We start from the raw sequence: 22,090 nt of genomic DNA, 5'->3' as shown, positions 1-22,090 counted from the left end.
GTTATGCCAGCAGAGAATTTAGTCCTCCGTGTCTGAGGTGTGCTGTATGCAATGTTGACAAACGACAGTTTTATTGTGAGTCTCCTGTTTGGGAGCTTTCTTAAAGCCCCGACTCCTGAAGTCAAGAGATAGTCTTAGATCTTAACACAGTGGTTTTCAACCTGTGGTCGCAGACCCTTAGGGGTCCACAAACTATATCTAAGATTTCCAAAGGGGTCCATACTGCCATTCAAAAGTTTTTAGGGGCTTGAAAATGAAGAAAGTTTGAAAATGACTGTTTTAAGGTGTTGCTCACCCAATATCCCTGCAGTGCTTCACTCCAGCTGGCTGGGACCCTTCTTTCATGAGACATTCACATGGTCAGTTTGCCTCATAAGAGACAAACTGAGTCTTTCACTTTCCTCTCCAGGACACACCACACCTCTCCAGGACACACCACACCTCTCCAGGACACACCACACCTCTCCAGGACACACACTTTGTATTCATAAACATCCCCTGCTGCTTTTCTTCCTGTAGACTTTGCAGTCTCTCTGTTTGCAGCTGGTTCAGTATGCAAGTAGGCATACACCAATAACTAACACCTACCTACCTGTCTGGTGTGTCCTACCTGAAAGAAAAGGAGTACTTGTGGCACCTTAGAGACTAACCAATTTATTTGAGCATGAGCTTTCGTGAGCTACAGCTCACTTCATCGGATGCATACATCCGATGAAGTGAGCTGTAGCTCACGAAAGCTCATGCTCAAATAAATTGGTTAGTCTCTCTAAGGTTCCACAAGTACTCCTTTTCTTTTTGCGAATACAGACTAACACGGCTGTTACTCTGAAACCTACCTGAAAGAAACATCTTTGAGGTAGGTCACCTCTTGGTAACCCGTCTTAACTCCAGACCTTAAGAACATAATTTTTAGTATAGATACACAATTCCTTATGTATTACTCACACAGACATTTTGTAGTGATTATGATGACCAGTGGGCAACTGGCTTTTGGCAGAGCCCTCATTTGCCATTCTTTGGCTAGCCATGATGCAGATATCTGACCCTGGACATTCCTGTAAAAACCCTATGCAGCTCCTCTGCCTTCTGCCAGTTAGCACCATGGGATGTCTGAGTCAAAGCCTTCACTCAGGATTTTGGGTGTTCGGGGCTAGAATACTGCGTATGGCTGGATGCATGCCTGCCTTGCCTGTTGTCGTTTGCTGGAAGATTAATGTTCTTGAGTTGGCGCTGATAAGGAGTTCGAAGACAGACAAACAGTTGCAGTTTTAGAGTGTAAGGATTTTGGAAGTCACATGTTACTTCGAATTACTTCATAGAAGTCAAAAGTTTAGGTAGGGCTGGTAGCACCACCTAGTATTTGACACTTTCTATTTTGACCCTGCTTTCAGTTGGATAGAACTTTGCCAAACTTTCTGCCACTTCTGAGCATTAGGTGAGGGGAAACCAGTTTGCTCACATGAAAACGTTCTGGAGACTTTGAGAAACTCCAGTCACTTTTCAGAGTGGGTGCTGAGCACTTTGCAATGGTCAGGCCCCTGCAAGGGAACTCAAACTGGAGGTGCCCAAGTTCCTAGTGGCTCCTGGAAATCTTGGTCTGTATGCTTGCTTATCTATTTAAAATGTTGAGTGTGAGGGAAATGTCATGTTTCTGAGATGCTCCCACAAACAGCCACCATGAGTTCCTTTGTTCCAGCCCACAGCATGAAACACAGGACCCTTGGTTTACGAGCAGATGGCAGCCCTGGGGAGAAGTCACAACTTTTATGTTACAGAACAACGTGGGATGAAGTCTTTGTCCTCCTCCTCCCCTGACCGCCATTGCACTTGAGGAGAGTCCAGGGGAAGGTGGATGGGTGTGTGTGTGAGATTGTCCTTTACCCACTGAATGGCGGCTAGGCCTCTCCTCCGATCCTCTTCCCCAATGGTGCTGACACTCAGGATTCCATCCCCAGCAAGGTGATTTTTGGTTACAGCCAGTCTTGCTGTGATTCCAGCCCCACCTAAGAGGAATCTGTCTGATCGGCTGCCATGCTCACTTCCTCACCCCCTGGGGAAGAGCAGCCAGAGCTCTTTTGCTTTCTTCCCCCCCCACCCCATTCAAGAGCACAGAGGGGTCTTGGGGGAGGGGGCAAGGAAGCAGCTGACCCCATTGCTGTAGGGGAGGAGGCAGGGAGCAGAAACTGCTCAGAAGCCCTACTTCCTGCTCATCCTGTGGAAAAATGGGTCTGTTGCTCCTCCCTCCACTCCTGTAACACTTGAGGTCTGGGGGAGGAGTGGGGATAACCCCTGGGGCTGCAGAGGTGCACTGAGGGGCAGAGAAGGGGCTGGGGATGCATAACTAGCTGCTCGGCAGGGGCACCGATTTTACGAATTAGAATTCTGGGGCCTGTTGAGAGGCTGGAAGCTCTGCAGCATCGGACGGCAGTGAGAGCGTCTGCTAGTGTGACCAGATAGCAAGTGTGAGAAATCGGGATGGGGGTGGGAGGTAATAGGTGCCTATATAAGACAAAGCCCCAAGTATTGACATCTGGTCACCCTAGTGCCTGCTGAGGGGGCCAGAATCCCCTCACTCTGTTTGGGAGAGTTGGCAACAGTCACTGCCATGCACACTGGGGTTGAGTGTAAGGGCAGGGGGTAAAAAAAAATCATCAAGATGGGCCAAAAAACACGGAATAGTCATTAAAAAATCCAACCAGAACAAACATGATTTTTTTGGGGGTCTGACTCATGATTTTTGAACTTTTGGGCTTCGTAATAATGCTTCCCATCCAAAGGGGGAGGCTAGGGAGACATTGGCAAGACTTGTCTCTTCCCCTCCCTGTGTCCTGGGGGGGCCTCTTCCTTTGCTGGCTGGGGGGATGACAGGGGCCTCAGTGGAATTGCTCTTCTCCACTCCGAGAGGAGTTGGGCCCTGCAGTCTCTTTACCTGCTGGCTCCAGTGCTGTTGGTTGATGTGGCGGAGCAGGCCTGGTTTACTTCATTCATCTCTGTGGGGGAAGAGGCCAGCCAGACACCTCCTGACAGCTGCAGAGTCCCCCTCCTTGTCCTATGACTTCAAGGGCGTTAATGGGCCACTTCACTTTAAATGGTCCCTTTGAATATGTGCTAACTGCTTATGCTAAACTATTTGTTCCATCTTGTATTTAGCTGAGAACTGAGAACCTTTCCCAAGGCATGGCTACACTGGAAACTTCAAAGTGCTGTTGCGGGACAGTTCCCATGGCAGTGCTTTGAAGAGCGAGTGTGGTCTCCCAGTGCTCCTGGCAATCCACCACCTTTTCTCTTACTCTTGATAGCTAGTAAGATAATGAGGTGATAAGTAACAGTCAGCATGGATTTGTCAAGAACAAATTGTGTCAAACCAACCTGATAGGTTTCAGAGTAACAGCCGTGTTAGTCTGTATTCACAAAAAGAAAAGGAGGACTTGTGGCACCTTAGAGACTAACCAATTTATTTGAGCATGAGCTTTCGTGAGCTACAGCTCACTTCATCGGATGCATACCATGGAAACTGCAGCAGACTATATATACACACAGAGAACATGAAACAATACCTCCTCCCACCCCACTGTCCTGCTGGTAATAGCTTATCTAAAGTGATCATCAAGTTGGGCCATTTCCAGCACAAATCCAGGTCTTCTCACCCTCCACCCCCCCACACAGAAACTCACTCTCCTGCTGGTAATAGCCCATCCAAAGTGACCACTCTGTACACAATGTGCATGGTAATCAAGGTGGGCCATGTCCAGCACAAACCCAGGCTTTCTCACCCCCCCCCTTTTTTTTCCCGGGGACACACACAGACACACAAACTCACTCTCCTGCTGGCAATAGCTCATCCAAACTGACCACTCTCCAAGTTTAAATCCAAGTTTAACCAGAACGTCTGAGGGGGGGGGTAGGAAAAAACAAGGGGAAATAGGCTACCTTGCATAATGACTTAGCCACTCCCAGTCTCTATTTAAGCCTAAATTAATAGTATCCAATTTGCAAATGAATTCCAATTCAGCAGTCTCTCGCTGGAGTCTGGATTTGAAGTTTTTTTTGTTTTAAGATAGCGACCTTCATGTCTGTGATTGCGTGACCAGAGAGATTGAAGTGTTCTCCGACTGGTTTATGAATGTTATAATTCTTGACATCTGATTTGTGTCCATTTATTCTTTTACGTAGAGACTGTCCAGTTTGACCAATGTACATGGCAGAGGGGCATTGCTGGCACATGATGGCATAGATCACATTGGTGGATGTGCAGGTGAACGAGCCTCTGATAGTGTGGCTGATGTTATTAGGCCCTGTGATGATGTCCCCTGAATAGATATGTGGGCACAGTTGGCAACGGGCTTTGTTGCAAGGATAGGTTCCTGGGTTAGTGGTTCTGTTATGTGGTATGTGGTTGCTGGTGAGTATTTGCTTCAGGTTGGGGGGCTGTCTGTAGGCAAGGACTGGCCTGTCTCCCAAGATTTGTGAGAGTGTTGGGTCATCCTTCAGGATAGGTTGTAGATCCTTAATAATGCGTTGGAGGGGTTTTAGTTGGGGGCTGAAGGTGACGGCTAGTGGCGTTCTGTTATTTTCTTTGTTAGGCCTGTCCTGTAGTAGGTGACTTCTGGGAACTCTTCTGGCTCTATCAATCTGTTTCTTCACTTCCGCAGGTGGGTATTGTAGTTGTAAGAAAGCTTGACAGAGATCTTGTAGGTGTTTGTCTCTGTCTGAGGGGTTGGAGCAAATGCGGTTGTATCGCAGAGCTTGGCTGTAGACGATGGATCGTGTGGTGTGGTCAGGGTGAAAGCCGGAGGCATGTAGGTAGGAATAGCGGTCAGTAGCTTTCTTTGAGAGGGTATCAAGCCTTCTGGATGGGGGGAAGAGGTAGATGTGACTTTAGTAAGGCTTTTGATACTGTCTCGCATGACCTTCTCATAAACAAACTAGGGAAATGCAACCTAGATGGAGCTCCTATCAGGTGTGTGCATAAATGGTTGGAAAATCATTCCCAGAGAGTAGTTATGAGTGGTTCACAGTAATGCTGGAAGGGCATAACGAGTGGGGTCCTGCAGAGATTGGTTCTGGGTCCAGTTCTGTTCAGCATCTTCACCAATGATTTAGATAATGGTATAGAGAGTACACTTATAAAGTTTGCGGACGATACCAAGCTGGGAGGGGTTGCAAGTGCTTTGGAGGATAGGATTAAAATTCAAAATGATCTGGACAAATTGGAGAAATGGTCTAAAGTAAACAGGATGAAATTCAATAAGGACAAATGCAAAGTACTCCACTTAGGAAGGAACAATCAGTTGCCCACATACAAAATGGGAAATGACTGCCTAGGAAGGAGTACTGCGGAAAGGGATCTGGGGGTCGTAGTGGATCACAAGCTAAATATGAGTCAACAGTGTAACGCTGTTGCAAAAAAAAGCCAACATCGTTCTGGGATGTATTAGCAGGAGTATTGTATGCAAGACACAAGAAGTAATTCTTCTGCTCTACTCGGCACTGATTAGGCCTCAACTGGAGTATTGTGTCCAGTTCTGGGCTCCACATTTCAGGAAAGATGTGAACAAATTGGAGAAAGTCCAGAGAAGAACAAAAAAAAATGATTAAAGGTCTAGAAAACATGACTTATGAGGGAAGATTGAAAAAAATGGGTTTGTTTAGTCTGGGGAAGAGAAGACTGATAACAGTTTTCAAATACATAAAAGGTTGTTACAAGGAGGAGGGAGAAAAAATGTTCTTCTTAATCTCTGAGGATAGGACAAGAAGCAATGGGCTTAAATTGCAGCAAGGGTGGTTGAGGTTGAACATTAGGAAAAACTTCCTGACTGTCAGAGTGCTTAAGCATAAATTGCCCAGGGAGGTGGTGGAATCTCCATCATTGGGGATTTTTAAGAGCAGGTTGGACAAACACCTGTCAGGGATGGTCTAGATAATACTTAGTCCTGCCTTGAGTGCAGGGGGCTGGACTAGATGACCTCTCGAGCTCCCTTCCAGTTCTATGATTCTAAGTTTTTTTTACATTTTTACAATTCTCGACAGAGATTAAGAATACATTGCCGTTTAAGGTACTTACATTTCTCCAAAAAATTTAGGTAATTCGAAGTTGTAGGCTGCTCTATTTACATATTCCCCATATCCATTGGTTTTTGTAGTGTATAATGAGTTAAACTGTGTGCTTTAAGCTACATTTGAAAAAATGATGTGAACTTAATTAAACAGGTTGTTCTAGGAATAACTGTTACGGAGACAATGATAACTACAGTCATGGATAGGCTCCAAGTCTGTATCTTTCTGCTAGAGGAGTGGAAAGAAAAGTTAGATGCTCCATAGAAAATTTTTCCCAAACATCAATTTGTTATAAAATTTCCAGGACTTCAAATGGTGCAGTTAAAACCTCCAGACAAGCTGTAGTTCCCCAAAGATCTATGTGTGTGTGGGTTCTTTTATTTTTAAAGTTAAAACTCACTTAAGATATGAACCGTTTTCTTCACTGTCAAAGTGAATCTCTGAGGTTGTGTTAGATTCTGGTGCAGCTACCTCTGCACCATAACAAGGCTAATCCAAAGCCCACTGAAATCAATGGAACAAGACTTGCATTGATGTCAGTGGGCTTTGGATCAGGCTCATAAAGTGAGGAAACTGATCTACAAAACAGACTTTGATTTGCCTTTTTTGTGTGTGATGGTTCATCTCTTGAGTGCTAACGCACTTTGATCAGGAGTTACCAGACTAGTCATAGCGATTGTTGGTTGTATTACCATAGTCATGGAAATGGATCCACCTTGCCAGGCTCTGTACAAACGCAGAACTAAAAGATGGTCCCTTACCCACTAGCTAACTTATTGCATCTTGTGTACATCAGCTTAACAATGACAACTCTATCTGGGAAAGTAAAGCTTCCAGCTGTGAAGAAAACAGCATGCACTCTTACCTTTCAGTATTTCCTCTTATACTAATATTACTGCAGTGAGGCAGAGTGGCCTCCCTCTGGACTGGAGAGCGAGGGACCACTACAGTTACCAATTTGAAAAATACCACTCAGACTTCAGGAGTTGTCCTATCGTGTGGCAACTCACCTCTTTTTGTCACAGCAAAACTCAGATTTTCTCCCTTTGGCATGGGGGTAAGGGTGGTTTATTTACACTAATTATAGGGTTGGCCCAAGAGGTTTCTTTAAACAAACAGAATACCTTCTCTAACTCCCACTGGGGTACTGCCTCTTCTTATGCAGGCTACTGGCCACCAGCCACCCTCTCTAATCCAGGCTGGGTCCAGCTACGGTGGGAATCCAGGCCCCCTTCCCTAACAGAAATAAACACAAGGTTTCCTGTAGAGAAAAGCAGCTCTTCGCCTGAAAGAAGCTTTTCCCTCTAGCTGCACACAACTGTTCGGCAGCTTGCACCTCCTCCCTCCCATCTACTGGGGGAAGACTTTTTTCCCAAAGGTCACAGTCTGCCCTTAATTGGACTCAGATGTCCATAATTAACTTGCAGTAACCTCTTTCAGTTCCTAGGGAAAAGTGCTTTGACCATCCCAAGTCTGATACACTTGCCTTGGATCACCCTTCCAGAACTGGCAGGTCTGATTTTGTTACAAAAGACAAAAAGGGATCTGTGGTGCTTGTTTATCACAAGGTTTAATAAGTCCCTCTATTGAAGTCAATGCTGATTTAGTACTGCAGGACCAAAGTGTGTAAATTCAGGGACACGAAGGCAAATTATCAGTTGCTTAACATTGAAATGCAGCTTTAATGCAAACACGAATTGACCAGAGACCATACAACTCGTATAAGAATGGTAACCAGGACAACCATTTTAGAGAAGTATGAGATTTCATAGCCAGTTGGTCCATCCAGAGGATTGTAGTCTTTGCTGGTTCAAAACCAAAGGCTTGTAAGGGCAGAGTATTGACTTTCCGAATCCCCAAAATAGAGATTGCCCTAGGTCAAAACCTTGAATCTGGCTCTTGGCTGAGATCTGAATTAATAGGCTGATTCTGAACACCCTGAATCTTGGGTCAAGTTTGAATTTGGTCTGGATTTTAAGCTTTCAGGCTTGAGTGTTCACCTCTGAGGTGGGAGGAAGGTGGGTTACTTTCTCTCATTATAGAGGTGTGAAGTTCAGACCTGGGGTTTTTTCCACTGAAATACCCTGGTTGCATCTTGTGGATTTTGGCAGTTGGTTTTTTTTCCTCATTTGTCAGGCCTGTGCATATGTTCGTTATAAGCTATTTACACTGTGAAATTGGATGCTCAAGCAGATGGTTTTTAGGAGTCGCCTCTCTGCAGAATGTGTTCCTTTACATCTCTTTAACAGCTTGACATGAACTGCTGTCATTGGGCATTAAGGCAGCTGCATTATTACCTGTCATTAGTAGTGTTGGCTGCTTTGCTATTATAATTGCCAATCTAATCTTGGCCCACTGCTGTGAATTAGACTATTGTGAACAATTTAATGAATTCTGTTAAAAATGACTATTAATGAAACTGCAAAATCCTGAAGCAATTTGCCACTGAGAATGGGAGAATATTTTTCCACCTTGCTTAGGTTTTAAAAAACAAACCAAAAACCAATTAGTTATGATATCCATATAAATATAATGATGACTCTGCACTGAGAAACAGCGCCATGTTTTGAAACTTTTTAATAGTGATCAAGAGGTGTTATTTAATAAATTTCATGGCATAATTAAAACAAAACTTTTGTGTTTTTTTTTTTAAAGACGTTTTGAACTAGTCAACCTCAGGTATGAGAGGGTTTGTAAACAGAGAAAGGACTCAGAAAGGTGGCATATACAAATGAAATCATTTGTATCAATTTATCAGAAAACACTAGCCCAAAGATGAGGATATGATTTACCATGCTTTAGAAATATTCTGAAAGTGCTGCACGCTTCAGAGGTCAGGCAGAGAACATGTGCTACTTAACTCCAAGTCTTCCCCCCTCCCCCAATAATTACTTGACTTCATAACAATTCTAAATGATGCTTATTTGTTTCCGTAGATAGTATGGAATTTGGTATAATCCTTATTCATTCATTCATTCATGTAAATAACTCACACCAGTGCAATGCTAAATGTAAAGATACATATGCACGTGGGATGACTGTTAAACTGCTTAGCTTGAGCACTAAGTAAATGCAATACCTTGGAACATTTGCTGGTGGAATCTTATCATGAGATAAAAAACAGTCCTTAGAGGTCTACAAGCCCCAGTGGTTCTCAGACTTTCACACAGCAAACCTCTGAGTGCGGACCTCCCCCCACTTATTAAATTTTTTAAACACATGTTTTTATATTAAACACTATTATAAATGCTGGAGACGAAGTGGGGTTTGGTGGTGGAGGCTGACAGCTCGCAACTCCCATGCAATAACTTTGCGACTCCCTGGGGGGTCCTGACCCCCAATTTGAGAACCCCTGCATCATGTACAATGTATTGTAATGATGAAGGATGAGCAAAGTTAGGAAATCTTTGCAAAAGTATTCTAGGCAAAAGTCTTCTAGACAAAAGGCTGACAGAGGAAGGAGGCCTTGGGTGGGAAGCGTAGCTTGGAAGGGAATACCTGTCTTGGGGCAGGTCATGGGCATGCTCAGGAAAGTTAAGCTGAATTAATTTAAAGTGCATTCAAATCCTGTGTTAACATTTTTATTCAGAAATAAAGTTGCCTTAGTTTGATTTTGTTTCATTCAGTGATGAAGTAAGCTAAAGCGAACTTCTGAATTAGGAGTTGAAGGTGCTTTAACTCGTGCACTTTAAATTGACTCCTTTAGTTGATTTGGTTTAACTTTCCTGTGTAGACCTGCCCTTAGTTCTTCAGTGCTCTTGGGGATACAATTTTCACTCACGCAACCTATGATCTTCACACTGGTATGCCCTCTCAAAGATTAGAAATGAAGAATAATCTCCATTAAGTAGTAATAGTAAAATAAGACTTCCAGGGTTGCCTCAAGCACTGCCGCTGCTCCACAGACACAACTGAAGTCATGCCAACTCTTGCTAGGGCTGCACTTGGTCCAGATCTTACATAAGAACGGCCAGACTGGGTCAGATCAGTTGGTCCATCTAGTCCAGTATCCTGCCTTCCCACAGTGGCCAGTGCCAGAGGGAATGAGCAGAACAGGCAATTTCGAGTGGTCCATCCCCAGTCGTCCAGTCCCAGCTACCAGCAGCTGGAGGTTTAGGGACACCTAGATGGGGTCGCATCCCCGACCATCTTGGCTAAGAGCCATTGATGGACCTTTCCTCCGTGAAGTTACCAATTTCTTTTTTTTTTTTTAAACCAGTTATACTTGGTCGGTCTCTTCCTTAAGACTATCAACTGTACGCTGGAGAATCAAAAGGCTAAGGATTCTTCAGCCTTGTAATAGCAAGCATTACACCTTAAAACAATAATGGCGGCTCTCTGCACCACTTTCGCTCGCTGCATTAGTTAAGGGTCTATCAAGCTTTCATGGATAACCCTTTCCTCCTGTGGTTTAGTATCATAGTTGCTGCAATGCTCTTTGGGTTGAAACAGGTAATGCTGATTATTCCAGGTGCACATTGTTTGCACCAAGAAGGGTGTAAATTGGCTGAGTTCTTTGAAATTAAAGGGCAAATATTTATGTGACTTCAGAAACTGTTTTTCAACTCTAGGCTTTTGTTTAAAAATATGAAGCAGCCTAACTCTTTTTTTTTTTTTTATTGGCAGTATGAACTGATGCTGCTTGGTCTCTGGAAAAAAATGTCTTTAAAACGGGCCAAGACGTTTATGATGGAAAAACTGCTGCTACGTGCAACAGCTTGATCACTTGCCATAAAATTTTTATCTCTAATATGAGCAATGTCAATAAGATGTTATGGTGGAAGTGAATGGATAATAGTCTCACGGATGCTAGAATAGCTCTGAAAGGCCATTACAATGTGCACAGTGTGTGAGTGCCATATAAGCTATACTACAACTAGAGGGGTGTGGTTTTTTGGTGGTGGTTGTTTGTCTTTTTTAAAAGCAAATGAATGACAAACCTTAATAACAGCAACCCATTAATGGAATGAACTTTAGAATAGAGTCAATTGCTCCTGAACCCATTGCATTCTTCCTAGACCTTGCAGCAAGTGTGGGTATTTGAAATTGTTGCCTGTCTGGTAATGGCTACGCTACCTGTAGGAGAAGGTAGGACACCAGTGAGGATCTGAAGGTGGCCTGACAAACTGGTTTGGGGAGGGCTTTCCCAGTGTAAAGGGTCATATGGAAAGCAGCACATGAATGATCATGAGAACATAGGTTTCAGAGTAGCAGCCGTGTTAGTCTGTATTCGCAAAAAGAAAAGGAGGACTTGTGGCACCTTAGAGACTAACCAATTTATTTGAGCATAAGCTTTCGTGAGCTACAGCTCACTTCATTGGATGCATAAAAGTGGAAAATGCAGTGAGGATATTTTTATACACACAGACCATGAAAAAATGAGTGTTTATCACTTCAAAAGGTCTTCTCTCCCCCCACCCCACTCTCCTGCTGGTAATAGCTTATCTAAAGTGATCACTCTCCTTACAATGTGTATGATAATCAAGGTGGGCCATTTCCAGCACAAATCCAGGTTTTCTCTCCCCCCACCCCACTCTCCTGCTGGTGACTTCTGGGTACTCTTCTGTCTCTGTCAATCTGTTTCTTCACTTCAGCAGGTGGGTATTGTAGTTGTAAGAATGCTTGATAGAGATCTTGTAGGTGTTTGTCTCTGTCTGAGGGGTTGGAGCAAATGTGGTTGTATAATAGAGCTTGGCTGTAGACAATGGACCGTGTGGTATGGTCTGGGTGAAAGCTGGAGGCATGTAGGTAGGAATAGCGGTCAGTAGGTTTCCGGTATAGGGTGGTGGTTATGTGACCATCGCTTATTAGTACAGTAGTGTCCAGGAAGTGGATCCCTTGTGTGGACTGGTCCAGGCTGAGGTTGATGGTGGGATGGAAATTGTTGAAGTCATGGTGGAATTCCTCAAGGGCTTCTTTTCCATGGGTCCAGATGATGAAGATGTCATCAATATAGCGCAAGTAGAGTAGGGGCGTTAGGGGATGAGAGCTGAAGAAGCATTGTTCTAAGTCAGCCATAAAAATGTTGGCATACTGTGGGGCCATGCCGTGCCGCTGATTTGAAACACCTACAAGATCTCTATCAAGCATTCTTACAACTACAATACCCACCTGCAGAAGTGAAGAAACAGATTGACAGAGCCAGAAGAGTACCCAGAAGTCATCTACTACAGGACAGGTCTAACAAAGAAAATAACAGAACGCCACTAGCCATCACCTTCAGCCCCCAACTAAAACCCCTCCAACGCATTATCAAGGATCTACAACCTATCCTGAAGGACGATCCATCACTGTCACAGATCTTGGGAGACGGGCCAGTCCTTGCTTACAGACAGCCCCCCAACCTGAAGCAAATACTCACCAGCAACTACATACCACACAACAGAACCACTAACCCAGGAACCTATCCTTGCAACAATGCCCGTTGCCAGCTGTGCCCACATATCTATTCAGGGGACACCATCATAGGGCCTAATAACATCAGCCACACTATCAGAGGCTCATTCACCTGCACATCCACCAATGTGATATATGCCATCATGTGCCAGCAATGCCCCTCTGCCATTTACATTGGTCAAACTGGACAGTCTCTACGTAAAAGAATAAATGGACACAAATCAGATGTCAAGAATTATAACATTCATAAACCAGTTGGAGAACACTTCAATCTTTCTGGTCACACGATTACAGACATTAAAGTTGCGATATTACAACAGAAAAACTTCAAAACCAGACTCCAGCGAGAAACTGATGAATTGGAATTCATTTGCAAATTGGATACAATTAACTTAGGCTTGAATAGAGACTGGGAGTGGCTAAGTCATTATGCAAGGTAACCTATTTCCCCTTGTTTTTTCCTACCCCACCACCCCCACCCCGTTCCTCAGACGTTCTTGTTAAATCCTGGATTTACGCTGGAAATGGCCCACCTTGATTATCATACACATTGTAAGGAGAGTGATCACTTTAGATAAGCTATTACCAGCAGGAGAGTGGGGTGGGGGGAGAGAAGACCTTTTGAAGTGATAAACACTCATTTTTTCATGGTCTGTGTGTATAAAAATATCCTCACTGCATTTTCCACTTTTATGCATCCAATGAAGTGAGCTGTAGCTCACGAAAGCTTATGCTCAAATAAATTGGTTAGTCTCTAAGGTGCCACAAGTACTCCTTTTCTTAATGAGAACATAAGAACAACCATACTAGGTCAGACCAATGGTCCATCTAGCCCAGTATTCTGTCTCTGACGGATGCTTCAGAGGGAATGAACAGAACAGGGCAATTATCAAGTGAAAGGTGGATTTCAGCTAGCTCAGAGAAATATGAGGCACGGTCCCATGGAAAGACCAATTAGGAAGAAGAGGAGTCAAAGGGTGCTGGCATTTCCTAAAAGATCTAATACTAGAGCAGAGGTTCCCAAACTTTTCTTATTGCTTAGTCATTGCATATTCACCAGCTGCCCGCATACCCCTACCCTTCTCATCACTGATATTATGTGTGTTCTTCTCAACATTACCCATCTTTAGCCATCTGGCCATATTTCACTGTTACATACACATATAGTTATAGTGTGGCATATACAACTGAAAAAACCCCCCTTGACTAAGTTCTGAGCTTAGTTAGACTGTACAGTTGCTGAGCAACTGAACCCACACTGTGTGGTGATTGGGAATGAGGGCTCTGTGTATTTGTGTTCTCATTGCTACATCTTGAAATAAATTAACTACTGTATTTTACATAACAAATTCCCATGGTTTTAAAGCTTTGAATGAGTAGGCTATTATGGAAATGCAATAAATAAAGGGTTTCAGAGTAGCAGCCATGTTAGTCTGTATCTGCAAAAAGAAAAGGAGGACTTGTGGCACCTTAGAGACTAACAAGTTTATGCTCAAATAAAATTTTTGTGAGCTACAGCTCACTTATTACACAACTTCTCCCACATACCCCCCCAGAGGTGTCTTGTGTACCCCCAAGGGTACATGTACCACAGATTGGGAACCCTTGTACTAAATGCTCAACATCAAGCTATTCTGATGCAGAGGAAAGATCAGGAGGCCAATGTGGCTGAACAGGAGGCTTTTTAGCTATCTAAAAACCAAAAGGGATACACACAGGAAGTAAAAGAAGGGATGTGTTACCAAAGAAGTATACATGGGCATAGCGTGAGCGTGTAGGGACAATCAGAAAAGCTAAGGCAAAGAATTAGTTACAGTGGCAAGGAATGTTAAAGACAACAGGAAGGGGTTCTTCAAATACGTCAGACAAAAAAGAAAGATCAGGGATGGTGTGGGTCTGCTGCTCAGTGGAGAAGGTGAGCTGGTAACAGAAGAGGATAGGAAGGCAGAGCTGCTCAATGCCTACTTTGCTTGTCTTCTCACAAAAAATAACATGTGATCAGATGAGCAAAGATGGACAAAGGGGAAGGGATGCAGATCATGATAAGTAAAGAACATGTTGGAGATCTTCTGACTAATTTGAATGAATTCAAGACAGTAGGGCCTGATATATTTACCCCAGGGTGCTGAAGGAATTAGTGGAAGAAATCTTGGATCCACTGGCAATAATATTTGCAAACTCTTGGATGACAAGAGGTCCTGGAAGACTGGAGAAGGGCTAACATAGTGCCCATCTTTAAAAAGGAGTTGGAGAAGTATAGACCAGAAAGCCTGACCTCAATACGTGGGAAGCTACTAGAGAATGTATAAAACATTCAATTTGTAAATACCTGGGGGATGAAGGGGTGATTATCAGCAGCCAGCATAAATTTACTAAGAACAAATAATGCCAAATCAGCTGGATTTCCTTCTTTGACAGGTTTGGATAGGGGGAATGTGGTGGAAATAATATACATGGACTTCAACAAGGATTTTGACACAGTCCCACATGACATTCTGAGAAGAAAACTGAAGAAATCCTGGCTCAGTGGAATTACCATTAAGTGCATAGATAATTGGTTAAACAACCGCAAACAAAGAGTAACTATTAATGGAATGATGTCAGATTGAAGGCAGGTCTCAAGTGGGGTTCCACAGGAATCTGTTCTGGGTACGGTGTTTAACATCTTTATTAATACCCTGGATGTACAAATAGAGAGCATATTGATCAAATTTGCAGATGACACTAAAGCTAGGGAGGGTTCCCAACACTTTGGAGAATAGCAAATAGAATCCAAAGGGATCTCGATACATTGGAGAACTGGGCTATAGACAACAAAATGAAGCTCAACAAAGACAAACGTAAGGTGCTACACTTATGGAAGAAAAAACAAATACAGAATGGGGGATAACTGCCTTAGCAGTCGCAGTTCTGAGAAGGAGCTGGGAGTTGTGGTGGATCACAACCTCAACATAAGTCAGTAATGCGATGCTGTTGCAAAAAAAAAAAAAAAAAAGCAAAGGCAATTTTAGGTTGCATTAACAGAGGCATAGCGTGCAAGTCACAGGAAGTGATAGTACCACTCTATTTGGAACTGCAGTACTGTGTCCAGTTTTGGTCACCAATGTATAGAAAGGATGAAGAGGCGAGCAACAAAGATGACCAAAGGGATGGAATGTAATGAACAAAGGCTGAAGGAAGTGTTTAATGTTAATGTTTAGTTTGGAAAAGAGGAGATTAAGTGGGGACATGATAGCAGTCTTCAGATACTTGAAAGGCTGCCATAGAAAAGATGGAGAGGGCAGGACAAGAGGCAATGGGGTCAATCTACAGCACAGCAGATTTAGATTAAATCTCAGGAAAAATTTCCTAACTCTAGCAATAGCCGTACAATGGAACAGACACCTAGGGAGGTTGTGGAAGCTCCTTCAATGGAGGTTTTCAAAAGGAGGCTGGAGAGCCAACCATCTTGGATGGTTTAGACACAACAAATCCTGCATCTTGGCAGGGGGTTCGACTAGATGACCCTTCCGGCCCCTTCTAACTCTATGATTCTATTAGATTCATCCCCTGTCATCTGGTCCCAGGTTTCGGGACACTCAGTCCCAGGTTGAATCCCTGACCATCTTGGCTAATAGCCATTGATGGACCTGTCCTCCATAAATTTACTAGTTCTGTTTTTAACCCAATTATACTTTTGGCCTTCACAACATCCCTTGGCAATGAGTTCCACAGGTTGAGTGTGCATTGTGTGAAGTACTTCCGTATGCATGTTTTTAAACATGCCTATTAATTTCATTGTGTGACCCCTGACTAGTGTGTGATGTGAATAGCACTTCCCTCTTCTCTTTCTCCACACCATTCATGATTTTATAGACCTCTATCTTATCCCCCTTCCCTTTAGTAGTCTCTTGTCTAAACTGAGCAGTCTCAATCTTTTTAATACTCAGCATATAGAAGTTGTTCCTAATCATCTTTGTTGTCCTTCTTTGTACTTTTTCCAATTCTAATGTCATCTTTTTGAGATGGGGTGACCAGAAATGCACACAATATTCAAGGTGTGGGTGTACAATGAATTTATGTATAGCATTATGATATTTTCTGTTGTATCAATCCCTTTCCTAATATTCTGTTGGCTTTTTGACTGCCTCTGCACATTGAGTCATTTTCAGAGAACTATCCACAACGACTCCATGATCTTGTTTGAGTGGCAATAGCTAATTTAGACCCCATCAGTTTGTATGTATAGTTGGCATTGTTTTCCGATGGACATTACTTTGCACTTACCAACCTTGAATTTCATCTGCCATTTTGCTGCCCAGTCACCCAGTTTTGTGAGATTCCTTTGTAACTCTTTGCAATCATCTTTGGACTTAACTATCTTGAGGAGTTTTGTATCATCTGCAAATTTTGCCACCTCCCTGTTTACTGCTTTCCCCAGATCATTTATAAATGTGTTGAACAGCATTGGCACCAGTAGAAATCCTTGGGGGACCTTGCTATTTACCTTTATCCGCTATGAAAACTGGCCATTTATTGCTACTCTTTATTTCCTGTCTTGTTAACTAGTTACTGATCCATGAGGACTTTCCTTTGACTGCCTACATTGCTTGGCATTTGGTGAGGGACCTTGTCAAGTCTTTCTGAAATTCCAAGTATACTGTTGTGATGTTATATGATTAAAATATGACCATGTAGATCATTGTTGCTATCACTTATTGTTGCAACAAATCTTGTGCAAAGTATGTCATGTAAGATGTCAATGGAAAAGCTACGGTTTGCTGAATGTGATTATCCTATTTGTATGCATGCATATTTTTGTATCTGAAATTATGATTATGGCTGTATACCTGTATTGCAAATGTGTTTGCTCCTGAGTAACACCCCCAAGGTATTTATATCCAGTCTAGCCAGCACATTGTCAAGGAACATTGAAGTTGGTGGCCCATCAGTGAACATGATGGGCCATGAAAGAAGCTTACTCCACCTGATGGACTTTCCTGAGTATGTTTCAGCCAGACTATGGGTAATGGCTGCTATGACTCACTGAAGCATGCAAGGGCATGTGACTAGATCATGTGGTACCGAACTCCATCTTGTATGCCTGTACTCTTCCACAAACTGTGCTGAGGGCTTTGCTTGGAACAGTGAGTTTCCCTCTGTATGGGAGAAGCTATAAAAGGCCCTGGAAACGTCTCCATTTGGCCGCTTTCCTGCACTAACCTCTGGACTATGGACTTATATTGATGGGAGCATTCTAACCAAGGGACTGAGGACCTTCCAATCATTTGGAAGCAACCAGAGACTTGACTTAAGCCAGCAGTTTATGCCATCATTGCTAAAAGCCTGATCCAAGAACTTTGCGATTATTGTATGTATTTGGTTCCTTTAACCAATTTTAACTCTCAACTTTCTTTTTATAAATAAACCTTTAGATATTAGATACTGAAGGATTGGCAACTGCATGATTATTGGGTAAGATCTGAGTTATATATTGACCTGGGTATGTGGCTGGTCCTTTGGGATCAGAAGAACCCTTCGGTTGATGAAATTGGTTTTAAATAACCACTCATCAAATCTAGCATCTGGGTATTGAATCCAGGACTGGAATACCAAAGGAGACTGCATTTCTGACTTCTTGTTAGCCAGTGTGGTGAGACAAAAGTTTACTTTTGTTGCTGGTTTGGTATATCTCACGGAAGAATAACCACCAGTTTTGGGGTGAGTCTGCCCTATTTCCCAGCAGCTTGTCCTGAATTTTTGGCATTCTCACTTGTGACCCACTGAGACACCAGGACAAATATATTGACTGGATCACCCTTTTCCACATCTTTGACCCCCTCAAAGAATCCAAATAGATTGCAGAGGTGTGATTTTCCCTTTACAAAAGCTGTGTTGACACTTCCAAAACATGTTCATCTGTCTGATAATTCAGTTCTTTCTTCTAGTTTCAACCAATTTTCTTGGTACTGAAGTTAGGCTCACTAGCCTATAATTGCCAGGATTGCCTCTGGAGCCTCCTTTCAAAAATTGGTGTTACATTAGCTACTCTCCAGTCAGCTGGCAGAGGATGATTTAAGCAACACATTATATACTACAGTAATCAGAGTGGGAGCCACGTTAGTCTGTATCAGCAGAAAGAACGAGGAGTACTTGTGGCACCTTAGAGACTAACAAATTTATTTGAGCATAAGCTTTCCTGGGCTAAAGCCCACTTCATCAGATGCATGCAGTGGAAAATACACAGTTAGTTCTGCAATTCCATATTTCAGTTTCTTCAGAATTCTCAGGAGAATACCATCTGGTCCTGGTGACGTATTACTGTTTTTATTAATTGATAACAAAACCTTCTTTACTGACACCTCAATCTGGGACTGTTCCTCAGATTTGTCACATAAAAAGAATGGCTCAGATGTGGGAGTCTCCCTCAAATCCTCTACAGTGATAACTGATGCAAAGAATTCTTTTAGCTTCTCTGCAATGGCCTTATTGTCATTGAGTGCTTGATTTGCACTTTAATCATCCAGCAGACACACTGTTTGGCATGCTTCCTGCTTCTGATACAATTAAAACTTTTTTTTTTTGCTGCTAGCTTTTATCTTTGGTTACTTGCTCTTCAAATTCTTTTTGGCCTGCCTAATTTTCCATGTGATTAATTAAAAATGTGAACTACTGTAGGGCCAAGCACCAATTGTTATGGGAGCCCACTAGAAACAACCCTATTACAGGTGAGGGTCAAACTCTACACTCAGTATTTTACACTCAGTGGCAGAGAACTGATACAAAACTGGAAGGGACTAGGAAAACTAACTTTCATGTGTAACTATACAAGTAACAGGTAGATCTGCAGAGAGCACAGGTCACTACAACTCTAAAGGCAGCTAATAAAGGGCCTGATCCAGGAAAATGCTTCCTTAAGTCGTCCTGCTTTTCCTGAAGTGGAGCCAAAGTGCACACGACCATGTGGAGATCATCTGGATTGGTATTTGTTTCAGTGGCAGCATAGAATAGTGTTGCAGTCAGCTTCAGCTGATCACACAAGACGTCTTTCTGAAGAGGCCTTTGATATATTAGTAAAAATGGCAGAAGCATGCAAGTAGGGAAATGCCCAAGAATGTAAACCGCTGAAAGGCATTTTCCGGGCTATAGCAAAACATGACTATAAGATCGACACCAGCTGCCTGGCGGCTGAGGCAGAGGATGGTCTAAAGAACAACCACCTGTGTCCTGCCTACAGAGACTCCACGCTCCGGGCTGGCAGCCATCAACAGCCTTCTAGCATGCCCGCCCCAAAACCAGGGAGCTCCCCCCTGCCCATCCGGGGCAAAGTCCTGGTTAGATGGAATACACATTATGAAGCATGTAAAACCACAGCTGAGCTCCATGACTTGCTAAACCAGATAGCTGCAAATCCAGTCCTCAACCGCGGTCCTCTGCCACTCGACGCCCGAAAGTTACAGAATGGATGTGCTGCTGGGCCTGATGGCATCCCACCCAAGCTGCTCAAGGGTGCCTGGGAATTGGAGAGCACTGGCCTGCATCAATTGTTAAATGTAGGCATCAGGCAGAGTACCAGCAAAATGGAAAGAAGGCTTCAGTGTCCCTGTACAAGGGTAAAGGGTCTTGCATTGAGCATGGCAACTACAGGCCAGTCTCATTTCCGTTAGTGCCTGGAAAGGTCTTTGCTCACATCCTGCTTGTCTGGTAAGGAGTAGCTGCATCCTACCATCATCGCCCACAGCAATCAGGTTTCACTATTCTGTGGCTGACAATGGATGCTGTCCTTGTCCTCTGCCTTCTGGCTGAGCTACAGCAAGAGTTGGACAGCTTGCTTCATGTGGCATATATCCATATCAAAATGGCTTTTGATTCCATTCACAGTTCAGTGCTTTGGCTCATACTGAAAGGAGTTGGTGTCCCAGAAGTTTCTGCTAAATCTGGTGTGCCTTCTTGACACTGATCCCAGTGTGAGAGTGCATGTCAGTTTGCCACGTTTCTACATATTTTTGCCCTTATCCAGCCGATAGCTTAATAGAATAGTTATTAGGGCTTACAACTCCACATGGTGGAGTCAAGGCTAGCCAAGAAGTGGTCACTGACCAAGATTATGCAATGACACTGCCTTGCTTGTGTAGAAGACGGAGAATTTTAGTCTGCCCTGCAAGGTTTCCAAGATGCCACCTACACTCTGGGATTGAATGTCACATGGCAGAAGACCAAGGCCAGGAACCTTGGAGCTAGGCTATCAGAACCCCCAGTGCAGATCAGGTTGAGCGCAGTGGAGAGAGTTGACAAGTTCATCTACCTAGGCTGCAAGCAGAGTTCAAACAGTCGCAGCAAATCAGGTGCCCTCTTGTGATTAGATCTCACTGCTTTCTGCAGGAAGTCCATGTCTTTGCCTATGGATGCAAAAATGTGTCTGTACTCAGATGAAGTTCAGGATCTGTCAACCTATGAACTGCCTGTTTGGCCATATGTGTCAGAAACCTTGACCCTCCTCCAGGCAGACTTGGAGCAGCAAGAGGCATTCCATGTGTGCTGTCAATGCAAAATCCTAAGAATAAAGTGGTTTGTCTTTGTTTGAAATGCCATAATCTCAGAGATCTGGCCTACATCCAGTTGCTTACTAGGTCAAATGGTGGTGTGTGCTCCTTGGTCATGTTGCCTGGATGGACAAAAACAGCCCAACACATTGGGCTCGCACATTCTCCACTGATGCGTGAAAGGTGCATGCCTTGACTCTACCTGGCATCACTTGTGGGGCTAACCCAGAGATTTGTGGATTTGCAGGATTGAGCCAGATCTGGGAACTTCACTCTACAATGCCTGGTATGATGCCATGAACCAGGGTCATTCTGGCTGGCACAATGGTCCTGAATAGACTCTGCATGTTTGAGGATGCGCAAGATTCATGTCTTGATAATAGAATGCAGTTGATCTGATTTATAAGCACTTTTAAGTATTTTATTCTCTTTGCACAATTGTAAATGCCCTACATTGTGAACTATTAAAAAAAAATATCTGACGTACGGTAGGTTGCTAATGTGTTTGTATTGAGAATAAAGTTAAATGAAAAGGTACTAATAAAGTGAAACTGCAGGCTCCATTTAGAACTATTTATGCAAGGAGCAAAATCTAATTAAGTAGTTTTAAGGGAAAAGATATTAAGGTGTGAAGTTTATTGAACACTTGGTTAACTATTCAATTAGTCTGTTGATTTCTGTGAGCTGGTATAATTCCAATCTGCAAGAATCAATTGCTTGATTTAGAAGGAAATATAACATAAAATTTAAATTCCTAGAATGGTGGTGAGGTAATTGTAATGAATTGATTTTATTAGTATATCATTACTGCTACCTTACAAACAGATAAATATTATTCTTGTGGGTTGAAAATTAGAGTTTTCAGGATGGCTTGGTGCTTTTATTTTGATTTGCCACTAACATGAGTTTTTTCCTTTTTAAATTTGGATTTTTTTTAAACAAAACCTTGTGACTGATCATTTAAAGAAATCTACCAGAGGAAAGTATTTTGCATTTTGTTTGCTGAAGCCATGTGAATCTAACAAACATTAGTAGAGATACCTGCTGCTTCTATATGTAGTCAAGAATACAAGATATTAAGTATATTTAGGAGACAGGTAAAATAAAAGTATAAT

The sequence above is a fragment of the Lepidochelys kempii genome, chromosome 6 (assembly GCF_965140285.1).
Source record: "Lepidochelys kempii isolate rLepKem1 chromosome 6, rLepKem1.hap1, whole genome shotgun sequence".
In the NCBI taxonomy this organism is placed as follows: Eukaryota; Metazoa; Chordata; order Testudines; family Cheloniidae; genus Lepidochelys; species Lepidochelys kempii.
This window is presented reverse-complemented; position numbering follows the sequence as displayed.